Source organism: Schistocerca americana, chromosome 2 (assembly GCF_021461395.2).
Source record: "Schistocerca americana isolate TAMUIC-IGC-003095 chromosome 2, iqSchAmer2.1, whole genome shotgun sequence".
Lineage (NCBI taxonomy): Eukaryota > Metazoa > Arthropoda > Insecta > Orthoptera > Acrididae > Schistocerca > Schistocerca americana.
In genome coordinates this window covers 298,532,664-298,546,105 of record NC_060120.1, presented here as the reverse complement: position 1 = coordinate 298,546,105, position 13,442 = coordinate 298,532,664, and the positions used below count along the sequence as shown (strand labels likewise).

Below are 13,442 nucleotides of genomic sequence, written 5' to 3'. Positions count from 1 at the left end.
AGAGATCAAACAATGTATTTACCTTAATAATGTTGCAAAGTCATCATATATATACATATATCAGTTCATGATATCCAATATTACAAATTTACTCTTTCTGACGTACACACGTCCAGATCGTCCGCTCTCAAAATTCTACCATTTCTCTCCCCACATCCACCACTGCTGGCGGCTCACCTCCAACTGCGCAACGCTACGCGCTGTACACATCCAACTGCCCAACACTAGAATATTCCAACAATGCAAACCAGCCACAGACTGCACACAGCACAGTCATTGATTTTCATACAGAGCGCTACGTGACGTTACCAACATAAAAACCTAAACAGCCTACTTACAAAGTGTGTGTGCGAAGGTGAGAGGGGGGGGGGCAGTATATACCTAAACTGATTCTTGAAAAATTGTAGATAGACGTTTGCAGGACAGTTGGCGTGTACTTTCAAGCGTCTGCCAGTTCAAATTCTTTTCAGGATTACCGTCACACTCGTGGATCAAACTAACCTGTGAGCATCCCTGCTGGTAATCTTAATACACGTCCAGTATCAACTGTTGGTCCTGTTTGGTGTAGCTCCCACACTGCCTAACAAAAAAAAGTGAAGCACCCAAGAGGATTGGGGGAAGCCAAATGAAACTTTGCGGGTTGGGAGGGTGTCTGATGTTCCTTCGATGATTACGAAATCGTGTCAATTTTACAAAGCCCTTAGCAGTAAGATCCCACTGTTCAGTACGACGTTGCAGCCCCTTTTGTGTGGGTGCTTGCAGTGATTCGGTTGGAAGATTGTCAAGAAGCACGTCGTATCCTCTCCTGGCCCACAACTGTTACAACTGGTTCTTGATAAACTGGATACTGACGCTGGGACGAACTTGATGTCTGAGTTGGTCCCGCCCAAGTCCTATAGGGAACAGATCTGGGAATCTCGTTCGCCCCAGGAGTGCCTCAAGATCACGCAGACAGTTCACACAGACAAGTGCCAAACGCGGACCAGCATTGTCCTACTAAAAAATGGCATCACGCTACAGTATCAACAGAGATAATACATGAGAACGCAGGAGATGCGTGACTCACTGTTGGACCGTCAGATTTCCTCAATCACTAGCAGCCATATCCGATGGCTCTCCATAACAGGACGCCAGGAGTGACACCACTGTGCCTCCAAAACATCGCAAGATTGGGAACTTGGGGTTGTGTACAGCCACGAGTCATCGTTGTACATAATGCATAGCCATTCGTCAGCAGTCCATCGTTTCTGATGGCGGCGCCACTACAAAAGCAGCCGCCTGTGTTGTTTTGTTAACGGCAGCCTGTGCGTGGGACGCTGATTTCTTAACCCGACTGCTGCTAGTCTCCGATCAATGGTGCGGTTTGACATAGAATGTTGCACGGACTCCATTTCTTGTTCTCTCATCGCAAGAGCAGATGTGAATGGGTTACTGTGTGCTTGGTGCACAATACGGCGATCATCCGTTGCAGTCGGCCGGAACTTTGACGAGTATTCCTACCCTCACGTTCCCATTCAGTACAAAATCGGGCCACTGACACATCCGAATGCCCTACAAATCTAGACAATGCACGATCCGACCATCCAGCCAAATAGAGAGCCACAATTAGGCTCTACTCAAGCTCTGTTAGCTGCTCATAAGAGTACGCGGGATCTCCGTGCCCTGCAGTGGTCACTCAACATCTGAGACAATGCACATCCCTTATATATCCTACCAGGCCACGTACAAAACTAAACACGATCAACTCCTATGCACTCTGGTCGCGGTTCTACCTGTCACAGGGAACTGCAGCTCTAATCATTTATCTACACGCTAATGGTGTTTACGTATACGAAGCTACAAGAACATCTGATCATGTCTTCTGGGTGCTTCACTTCTTTCATCAGGCAGTGTATATACCTTGTAAGCAATCTCGACTGGAGACTGGCTGCATATTCCCAAGCCCAGGAGCACGACACCTTCCATAATACTATTTACACATATTTAATAGCAGAAATTCTTTTTTATACTAGTGATGCGGTACTTTAATGATGTGCCAGTTTTGAGAAACTGCACCATCTGCAACACATGCAAATGAACCGCACTGGCTCGGAAGTTTAACATTGCTACCGGTTGACCTTGAACATGAAGTCATGTACCAAGGCGAAGGTTACAGAAGATTTCCGCGCACTTTGTTGTTGTTAAGTTACTTGAACACAGAACGAGGCTTTTTCGCTAAGAATTTGTGCCTGGCTTGCTGCGTATCATAGGTGGTTTGAAATTTACAGATAATAATCTTAATATATTCCATCTAGTAAGAGAATCACGTCATGATATGCGTTTCAGTATTGACGAAAGGGATCATCTGCATTATTCTGCGTACCAAACTGGTCGTCCTATTTGCATATCACTTTTTAATGTTACATTTATGCCAGAAACTCGTTTGTATTATTGGGTACACTGCTGTGGAATCACTCATTGTACTCAACTGAGCTGGGAATGAGATCTGCATGTGTTCCCCGTTTTGACTGATCGCTGCTTTCTCCATAATAACAACCGAACGCTTACTAAATTCGGAGCGAAGCAGTTGGAGTAAAAATATCGATCATTGTTGATGTTTTCGTGTTTCTTAGGTGACATATTGTCGCTGAGAAATAATTTACCTATGTGATTCAAAGACCGTGGAAGGAAATAAAAACTGAGAACAGTTAACTGCTAGAATAAGATCACAGACGAATTTTGTTGATATCTACCTCCGTAACTGGGAAACACGAAGAGCTATAAAATTTGCTGCTAAATATAAAATAATAGAAGATAGTTATCATTTTATTTTAAGAACGTCATTATTTACCGCCAACAGCTGCTGGTAAAATTTCTTTATTGTGCAATCAGTTTCGATCCAAGGATCATCATCGGGTTTGACATCCCCTACTAATGCGAAAATCGGACAAATAAAAGAAAAAAAGATATTCTGTCGTAGTCCAGGACTGTATGTGAAACAATAATTACGTACTGAAGAAATAAGACGCCGAAACCGACAAGGATTACATTTTATTTTGAAGAATAAAATTATTTCCACGATGATATTTCATGAAAGTGTTGAAACAAATGACAGAAAAGGAGAAAGGAGATTTTTTTACGATGAGTCAAAAGGTGGACAGATTAAAAACTTTTGATTTTCTATAAAAACCCATGTATACTGTAAAATTAATTTCGGGACGACAGTACATTTCAGGCCAGACTGACTACACGCCATCTCTGAAAATTAATTACCACAATCCAAGAGTGTTGAGAAGATTAGCCACACAGACAGAACGGCTGATACGGTACGGCTACGGTGTGTTTCGTGACAGTGTCCTCGGGTGAAAAGTGCTCTGTTGGCTTGCCGCCTAAGATTCATTTAAGATTACAAGCTCTCACCAATAGCCTCTATGGTTGTTTTCAGGGGTTACGTCTCACTTAGCCTCTGACAATGACAACAGAGGTTGTTGTTGAAAGCTTGGTGTTTTATACGAACTGGACGTGGCAAATCAACCGAGAACTCTTTATCGCAGTGTAGCGGTAATAGCTTTACTCCAACAAAATGAAACCGAAAATAACTGCTTCGTTTAATTGTTTAAATCATTTGTTTTTATCTCTTTGCTTCGCCTTCACATTTGTGAAACTAAAGGCGCACAAAATAATTGGTACTCACTTTGAGACTGACAGTTTAAAGTTAATCTGTATAGTGGTGAACACAATGAAGCAATTACTCGAGAAAGTCACTTATATCGCTACGTGTTTCGGTGGTTTACATCATCATCTTCAGGTGTAGTTACATTCTTGCTGTTAGTGTGGGGCACAGACGTCTTTCAAAAGCAGCAGATCACGCGAAAAAACTGGTTGTGTTTCGTATTATGAGGTAAGGTGGCACCAAACTGAGGCTTCATAATGCTACTTTTTGTCGGTACTGTATAGCAAAGAAAGACTGCAACACGTCAAGTGCAGTGAAGAGCACACACGACTAGTAGCCGTATGCAGCCTCTACTTGGTTTACCTCAAGAGACGAAAGCTAACCCTGTTTTCACTTGATTCTCTGCTTTGGAAAGAAATCTGTGGTGCGCTCTAATACCAAGAATGTGAACACTTAGACTTGCACCTGAAGATGAGCGTGTGAACCATCGAAACGCCTAAGATATGATAAATAAATGATTGACGCAAAGAGCCATTTTATTTGTATGCCGCAGTCCTCATGAAGCGGTTCCTTAAGTAAAGTTCTCATTAACTCTAAGATTGGTTTGAACGCCACAACTCTTTACTGGGCATGGTCCTATTAGAGGTTGTATACCTCTGAACTGACTCACCTAATCAATTATAGGTGGGCCTACAGTTTAACGTAGATTGCTAACCACGGTGCTACTCGGCATTTTTCACATTAACAAACGTTGCCAGAGGTGAAAGAATTAACTATATGTGAAACAGCGAAACTGTAAAGCCGATTTCAAAGCCAACGTAAAAAGTTTTCATCACATGAGTTTTATAGTTCAAGTATGACTCCCAAGTTGTTCTCGCAGACCCTTCAATTAAAACGGAACTCACCGTGCAGGGCGCAGCTGAAAGAGTAACAGCAATATGGGAAAAGCAACGAAGTCTGCAGGAAACCGCCGGAATTACGAAGATGACTCCAGTAGTCGTGGGAGAATGCTTTTCTGCCTTTCGCGTGTAGCGGCAACGCCGTGCGACAGTAGCTGGTGCACCCACCTGTTGGCTGGCTCGCGCCCCGGGTGCGGATAGCCTCGTGTTCGACGACGGCGAGGCTGCTGAGCCACTGGAAGCTGCCGGTCCGTTCGACGGCTGGCGGGGCACTGGCGGTGCGCAGCTCTGCACGTCGCCCCGCAGGGCTGCCAACTCCGCTGCCGCCTGCCAGCGCTCCGCCGGCACTGCCTGGGAATCCCCCTCCCAGCGAATTTTTCTTCCGAAATGCGAGCTTCCTGGAAGCGATAACGCACGAAGAATGCGTTAATTAGCATCCAAATATTTAAAAAAAAGCAACTGGTACGAATCACAGGCTCCTCCAAACAAAACCTATTCTCAAAAAGCATCCTCATGGTTCTTAGAAGAGCAACTTATAGAAAGCACTTCTTCGTAGGCATTGCCAGTATCTCCCAAATAATGGACGGATGCGAAGAGGTAGATCCTGTCTTGCTAGATTTTCAAAAGATGTTCGACTTCGTACCGCACAGAAAAATTCTTATACATTACACCTGTGTGTCACACCAGGAATGAGTCTTCCACAAAGTGAATTCTGGAAACAACACTTGTGCTGTAGCTAACACATTCTCCACTCTACAATCATTGTCAAAAAATCTACTACAGTAGACATTCATGAGAGATTCTGTGGAGTATTGGAAAAACGAGAATGGTGTACTGACTGCCTCAAAGCTTGATACTTATACAGGTGGGTCACCTAATAAGAGCGTTCGTTGGTTGGTTGGTTGGTTGGTTGGTTGGTTTGGGGAAGGAGACCAGACAGCGTGGTCATCGGTCTCATCGGATTAGGGAAGGACGGGGAAGGAAGTCGGCCGTGCCCTTTCAGAGGAACCATCCCGGCATTTGCCTGGAGCGATTTAGGGATATCACGGAAAACCTAAATCAGGATGGCCGGACGCGGGATTGAACCGTCGTCCTCCCGAATGCGAGTCCAGAGTCTAACCACTACGAAGAGCGTTCGTCACGTCCAAGTTACGGCGGGGGTGTGGCACAAATTTGTATTTCAACTTTCAATCCGCTACAGAATACAGCGTTTTTACTGCATCACATAGTCGGGTTAGGCTTATATCGATATCTTTGAGGAAACGCTATGGTTCCCAGTATACAGCGCATTTCAAATTCTTTATTAAAAGTTTTTATTTACTGGACATTAATATCGCTCAGTAGCACCAAGGGAATCCAGAATGAACTACGTAAAAATTACGCTTGGCGTAAGACACAGTAGCTGAAATTAAGCGATAACAAGTACCATAGACAAAGAGGTCCTAATAGTATTCAGATACTACTGGGAGCAAGGTGGTGCAATGTTTGAGAAAATGAATTGTGTTGCGGAGAGTCAGGGCTTAATTAAACACCTGTTGGACTGTGCCCATCTACGTTTGTTTCGTCTTGATGCCGGTATGATACCTTTGGAAAGGCGGTAGTCTTTTTCTGCCGCTTTTTTAACCAGTTCCAGCTTCTGCTTTTTGTCAGATGATATACTTGTAAATCGAATGCTAAAAACTGATTCTCTTATAACAATTTATTATGTCCAATATAGCTTACAAATTACAATGTTCTCATTACAGGTTTCGGCACTTGTCTGCTATCTTCAGATGTAACTCATCAGCTAAGAATTTCGTCAAGATACATAATTCCAGTTAAACTTTCTGAACATCAGGAAGTCTTATAAATACGTCTTTTATTTATTTAATCTGATTTATTTATTTATTTAATCTGATTTGATTAGTGCCCTCTTACAATGGACCAGGGTCTCAAATATAAAGTATCTTTTTTACTTCATAGTTACCTAAGAAATAACAACTGTAATGTGACAAATGGTGTAAAATGATTTGCGTGTCTATAGTGACAGTATGAGTATATAATACTGACTATCAACTAATGAAGTTAATACTGGCACTACTTCTACTACTATTACTACTACTACTGCTGCTGCTGCTTCTACTACTACTACTACTACTACTACTACTTCTGCTGCCACTAATAATAATAATACTAGTAACAATAATGATAGTGGAAGATATGAAACGAATTTACAGGCGTTCAGAGTAGATCTCTTCTAATGTAGCGAGTTCCGGGGAAAGGAAATTTAAGGAGACTGCAAGAGCTAACAATACTGAGAGATGAGGAAGATTATCGAGAATGCACAAGATTCCGGCTTGTAATATATATATATATACATATATATATTGTTCTGGTCTTCAGTCTTTAGACTGGACTGATGGAGCTCTTCAAGCTACTCTATCCTGTGCAAGCCTCTTCGTCTCCGAATAATTACTGCAACCTACATCCTTCTGAATCTGCTTAGTGTATTCATCTCTTGGTCTCCCTCTACGAGGTGTACCCTTCACGCTTCCGTCCAGTACTAAACTGGTAATTCCTTGATGGCTCAGAGCGTGTCCTTTCCAACGATCCCTTCTTCTAGTCAAATTGTGCCACAAATTTCTCTTCTCTTTTATTAAGTACCTCCTCATTAGTTATGTGATCTACCCATCTAATCTTCCGCATTCTTGTGTAGCTCCACATTTTGAAAGCTTCAGTTCGCTTCTTGTCCAAACTGTTTATCGTCCATGTTTCACTTCCAGACATGGCTAAACTCAGTACAAATACTTTCAGAAAAGACTTCCTGACACTGAAATCTACACTCGATGGTAACAAATTTCTCTTCCTCAGAAACGCTATCCTTGCAATCGCAAGTCTGCGTGTTATATCCTCTCTACTTTGTCCATCATCAGTTATTTTGCTGCTCCAATAGCAAAACTCATCTACTACTTTAAATGTCTCATTTTCTAATCTACACTCCTGGAAATTGAAATAAGAACACCGTGAATTCATTGTCCCAGGAAGGGGAAACTTTATTGACACATTCCTGGGGTCAGATACATCACATGATCACACTGACAGAACCACAGGCACATAGACACAGGCAACAGGGCATGCACAATGTCGGCACTAGTACAGCGTATATCCACCTTTCGCAGCAATGCAGGCTGCTATTCTCCCATGGAGACGATCGTAGAGATGCTGGATGTAGTCCTGTGGAACGGCTTGCCATGCCATTTCCACCTGGCGCCTCAGTTGGACCAGCGTTCGTGCTGGACGTGCAGACCGCGTGAGACGACGCTTCATCCAGTCCCAAACATGCTCAATGGGGGATAGATCCGGAGATCTTGCTGGCCAGGGTAGTTGACTTACACCTTCTAGAGCACGTTGGGTGGCACGGGATACATGCGGACGTGCATTGTCCTGTTGGAACAGCAAGTTCCCTTGCCGGTCTAGGAATGGTACAACGATGGCTTCGTTGACGGTTTGGATGTACCGTGCACTATTCAGTGTCCCCTCGACGATCACCAGTGGTGTACGGCCAGTGTAGGAGATCGCTCCCCACACCATGATGCCGGGTGTTGGCCCTGTGTGCCTCGGTCGTATGCAGTCCTGATTGTGGCGCTCACCTGCACGGTGCCAAACACGCATACGACCATCATTGGCACCAAGGCAGAAGCGACTCTCATCGCTGAAGACGACACGTCTCCATTCGTCCCTCCATTCACGCCTGTCGCGACACCACTGGAGGCGGGCTGCACGATGTTGGGGCGTGAGCGGAAGACGGCCTAACGGTGTGCGGGACCGTAGCCCAGCTTCATGGAGACGGTTGCGAATGGTCCTCGCCGATACCCCAGGAGCAACAGTGTCCCTAATTTGCTGGGAAGTGGCGGTGCGGTCCCCTACGGCACTGCGTTGAATCCTACGGTCTTGGCGTGCATCCGTGCGTCGCTGCGGTCCGGTCCCAGGTCGACGGGCACGTGCACCTTCCGCCGACCACTGGCGACAACATCGATGTACTGTGGAGACCTCACGCCCCACGTGTTGAGCAATTCGGCGGTACGTCCACCCGGCCTCCCGCATGCCCACTATACGCCCTCGCTCAAAGTCCGTCAACTGCACATACGGTTCACGTCCACGCTGTCGCGGCATGCTACCAGTGTTAAAGACTGCGATGGAGCTCCGTATGCCACGGCAAACTGGCTGACACTGACGGCGGCGGTGCACAAATGCTGCGCAGCTAGCGCCATTCGACGGCCAACACCGCGGTTCCTGGTGTGTCCGCTGTGCCGTGCGTGTGATCATTGCTTGTACAGCCCTCTCGCAGTGTCCGGAGCAAGTATGGTGGGTCTGACACACCGGTGTCAATGTGTTCTTTTTTCCATTTCCTGGAGTGTAGTTCTCTCAGCACCACCTGACTTAATTCGACTATATTCCATTATCTTTGTTTCGCTTTTGTTGATATTCATCTTATACCCTCCTTCCAAGACACTGTCCATTCCGTCCAACTGCTCTTCCAAGTTCTTTGCTGTTTCTGACAGAACTACAATGTCATCGGCAAACCACAAGGTTTTTATTTCTTCTCCCTGGACTTTAATTCCTACTCCAAATTTGTCTTTTGTTTCCTCTACTGCTTGCTCAGTGTACAGATTAAATAACATAGGGGATAGGCTACAACCCTGTCTCACTCCTTTCTCAACCACTGCTTCCCTTTAGTGCCCATCGACACAACTGCCATCTGATTTCTGTACAAATTGTAAATAGTCTTCCGCTTCTTGTATTTTACCCCTGCTACCTTCACGATTTGAAAGACAGTATCCCTGTCAACATTCTGATGAAAATTAGTGAAGCATCCAGAAGCGAAGGAGCATGCGAAATGAAACTTATCGGATTGAGAAAGTATGTGGTGCTATTGCGATGATTACAAAATCGAGTCAAATTTACCAAGAATTGGGCAGTATGGGTCCATTTAGCAGTACAGAATTGCACTCGCTCTGGCTTGGATGCATGCACTAATTCGCTTTTGAATGGTGTCATAGATGTCACACAGCAGTTGCATCCTGTCTTGAGGCAAGCTAGTCGACCACATTTGTTGTAACTGGTCTCTGATAAACTGGGTACTGGCACTGGGACAGAATTGACACCTCAGCTCGTCCCACACATGTTCTATTGGGTATAGATCTGGGGATCTTACTCGCTACTGTCGTATCTCAACATCACGCAGACAGTTCATGGAGGCATGTGCCATGCATGGACGAGCATTGTCCTGTAGAAAAATGGCACCACGATACTGTTGTATGAGAGGTAACACATGAGGACCAAGGATGTTCGCTACTTACCATTGAGCCACCAGTGTTCCCTCAATCATTAATAACTGTGATACCTCACGGCTTCTTGCACCCTGACATCAGGAGTAACACAGCTGTTCCTCTACAAGACATTGGAAGGATGGGATCTCACTCCAGGCCGCCGATACGCTCCCCAGCTATGTTCACCCAGGGTAGTGTAGAACAGTGACTCTTTAACGAACGCGATATGATGCCGTTTATCAGCAGTCCATGTTTCGCGATTGCGGCACTACTCCAAGTGCAGCCGCTTGTGTTGCGGTAACAGCAGCCTCTGCTTGTGATGGTAATCCCTGGTCTGGCTGCTGCTGATCTCTAGCCGAGGGTTGGGAGGACACAGAAAGTTGCACAGAGTCCATTACTCGTTCTCGGATGACAGGTTTACGATGTCCTTGGTGCACAATAAGGCGAACCTCACTTTCGTCAGCCATGCACTGTCAACAGAATCTTTACGATGCGTGTACCTGTCCTCATGTTCCCATGCAGCCCAACACAGGTCACTGTCACATCCAAATGTACCACAAATCTGGACTCTGCACGATTCGACCTGCTGCCCTGATGGAGACCCACAGTGAGGCTCCATTCAAACTCTGTCAGGTGCTGATAATGCTGTTTCAGGCGAGTAGGTGTCATCTTCGCATCCTTCACAGCGATGACTCAACGTCTGATGCTGTTCACGCCCCTTATATACCCTATCAGGCCTAGTACCAACACTAAGCGCAAACAACACGATTTACATAGACACTAATGCAATCTGGTGGTTGTCCTACCTGTCACAGAGAATTGCGTCTCTCATTATTTACATACTCGCTGACAGTGTATACTTACACAAAGTTACATTGACATCAGACCATGACTTCTGGGTGCTTCAGTTTTATTTTTGGTCAGGCAGCGTTTTTCATTTCTGAGTAAATTATTTTGCTATATCCCTAACTACCTTTAACATTTTTGTATTCCCTTCTTTCGTCGATCAGTTAAAGTATTTTTCCTGTTACCCAAAGTTTTTTCACCTTTGCCTGCCTTGTACCTATTTTTGCCTGTCCAACTTCTGTAATTGTAATTACCCGTTCAGTATCCTCAGAGATATTTCTGAAAAATGGTTCAGATGGCTCTAAGCACTATGGGATTCAACATCTGAGGTCATCAGACTCCCAGACTTAGAACTACTTAAACCTAAGTAACACAAGGACATCACACACATCCATTCCCGAAGCAGGATTCGAACCTGCGACCGCAGCAGCAGCCCGGTTCCGGACAAGCGCCTAGAACCGCTCGGCCACAGCGGCCGGAAAGACTTTTCTATCTCTTCGTCTTCTACTTCTGAATCGGCAAGTATACTTAAATTACCACTATTGGCGTTGATTTGCTTTCGATTCTGTTAAGAACAGCTCATCACCGAACTGTTCACAGTAACTAACTGTTTTCCTATTTACAACGTATCCTAGCCCCGCTACACCAATTTCCGCTGTTGTTGATATTATCCTATATTGGTCTGACCAGAAATTTCGGTATTATCTTCTTTCCATATTCACTTCACCGACGCCTACTATATGCGGATGGAGCCTTTGCATTTCTCTTTTCAAAGTTTGTAGCTTCCCTACCATAATCAAACTTCTGACATTCCACGCTCCTACTCGTAGAATGTTACCATTTCGTTGATTATTCAATTTTCTTACCACACTCACCTCCCTATATGCACTCCCCTCGAGGAGATCCGAATGCCGAATTAATCTGGAACCTTTTCCCAGTGGGGAGATCATCACGACACTCCTTCAGATATGGTTAACATGTCCTGTGGATACACACTGCGTATCTTTAATGCAGTGGTTTCCATTGCCTTCTGCATTCTCATACCTACGATCATTCCTGATTCTTCAGCCTTTTATGGGCAGTTCTCCAGCCTAAGGGCAAGGGGTTACTCCAAGCTCTGTCCACTCCTCCGCCCTCTTTGACAAGACCGTTGGCAGAACGAGGGTGACTCACTGAACCGAGATCCATCGGCTACCAATGCTCATGGTTTTTATTCACACTTTAAACAGTGACCGAGTTCCAACATGGAACCCTTGATGCTTTGATTACTAATCAAACATGCTATCCTTAGACCTTTGGCTCTATTGTCTGTACCAGTTGTTGATGGAACTGAGTTTATCTGACTTTAAGGGTAGTATGTATATAATATGGTGATTAGTTTGTGGGGTGTGATCATGAGAAAAGGGACAGTCTGAAACCTGGTACTGGCATAAAAACTACTCCTTCCTAATAGCACCAAGGGGGCCGCCGGGCTTAACGTTCCAGCACTAGGATGGATCTCCACCAACAGTCACACTCCTTCAGTCCATGAAGTTCTCCAGAGAGAACATTTGCGCGAAGTCTGGTATTTCTTCCTCCCCCAGGATCCGAACTGACTACCTCTGAGGCGAGAGACACGGCAAACATGTGCGTTAGTGAGTTCGGTTACGGAGGCAGGAGGACTTTAAAAAAGAAAATACACTTTATGGTATGTCACATGGACCATTTGTCACGAGGAAACCTCTGGCTACACTTTTCAGAATGTCACAAGGACCATTTTTCGCGAGAAAACCTCTGGTTAAGTAGTCACTCACTATCCTTTAAGAAGGAGAGCGGCGTAAAATGAAAGAAAAATTGACATTAAAAAGCCTGACATAGTGAAATTAGTCTCATTTTGTAACATATGACATCCGTGTTTAATATTAACGATGCTTTTGAACCGACAGCAGAAAGAACAAGTTACAATTGGACTAGCAGCATTACTCCTAGCACTGAATATGTTGCTATGTGGCAGAATGATCTCATTCACATGATTCATCGTTCAGAGACATGTGTAAACCATCCTGAACGCAGATTCAAAATTAATGAAAATACTTTCAGTATTTTTCATTGTAACTGAAACGTCCCCTTCTGAAAAAATTATACAAGACTGTGCTTATCCTGACACACAATATTTTTGGCGCAACGCAATCTCACTTTCAAAAATCCCCACAAAAGAATGGCCCTGAATAACATTAACCTATACCTTTCACAAATCACTTACCTCACCAAAAATCTTCGTTATTCGAACTACTGCAATACAGCGAGCGCCACTACTGCCAGCTAACTAAAAGATTCAAACTACTGAAGGCACTAACTACTGATAGGCATAGTTAGCGAATGAAAGATTTTAATAGAGAACAAACAATGTATTTACCTTAATAGTCATAATATATAAATATATATATATATATATATATATATATATATATATATATATATATATATATGTAGCAGTTCATGACATCCAGTCTTACAAATTTCAAAACTCCGCCATCTCTCTCCCCACATACACCACTGCTGGCGGCTCACCTCCAACTGCGCAACGCTATGCGCTGTTTGCATCCAGCTGCCCAACACTACAATGGCAGACAACAGTGCAAACTAGCCACAGACTGCACACAGCACAGCCAGTGATTTTCATACACAGCGCCACGTAACGTTGCCAATAAGAAAACATAAACAGCCTACTTACATAGCCCCTATGCTCCCCACAAA

General features: G+C 44.4%; 1 protein-coding gene across 2 annotated transcripts in view; it reads right to left on the bottom strand.

The window, feature by feature from the left end:
- Positions 1-4,823, bottom strand: part of LOC124594910 (sodium-independent sulfate anion transporter-like) — a 292,649-nt gene extending 287,826 nt beyond the window's left edge. Inside the window, exon 1 of one of the 2 annotated variants that reach the window (XM_047133390.1) lies at positions 4,720-4,823. The gene's annotated coding sequence lies outside the window, so the exon portion shown is untranslated. The remainder of the gene's footprint in view (positions 1-4,719) is intronic. The other variant, XM_047133391.1, reaches the window with a different exon arrangement.
- Between the last annotated feature and the right edge of the window lie 8,619 nt (positions 4,824-13,442).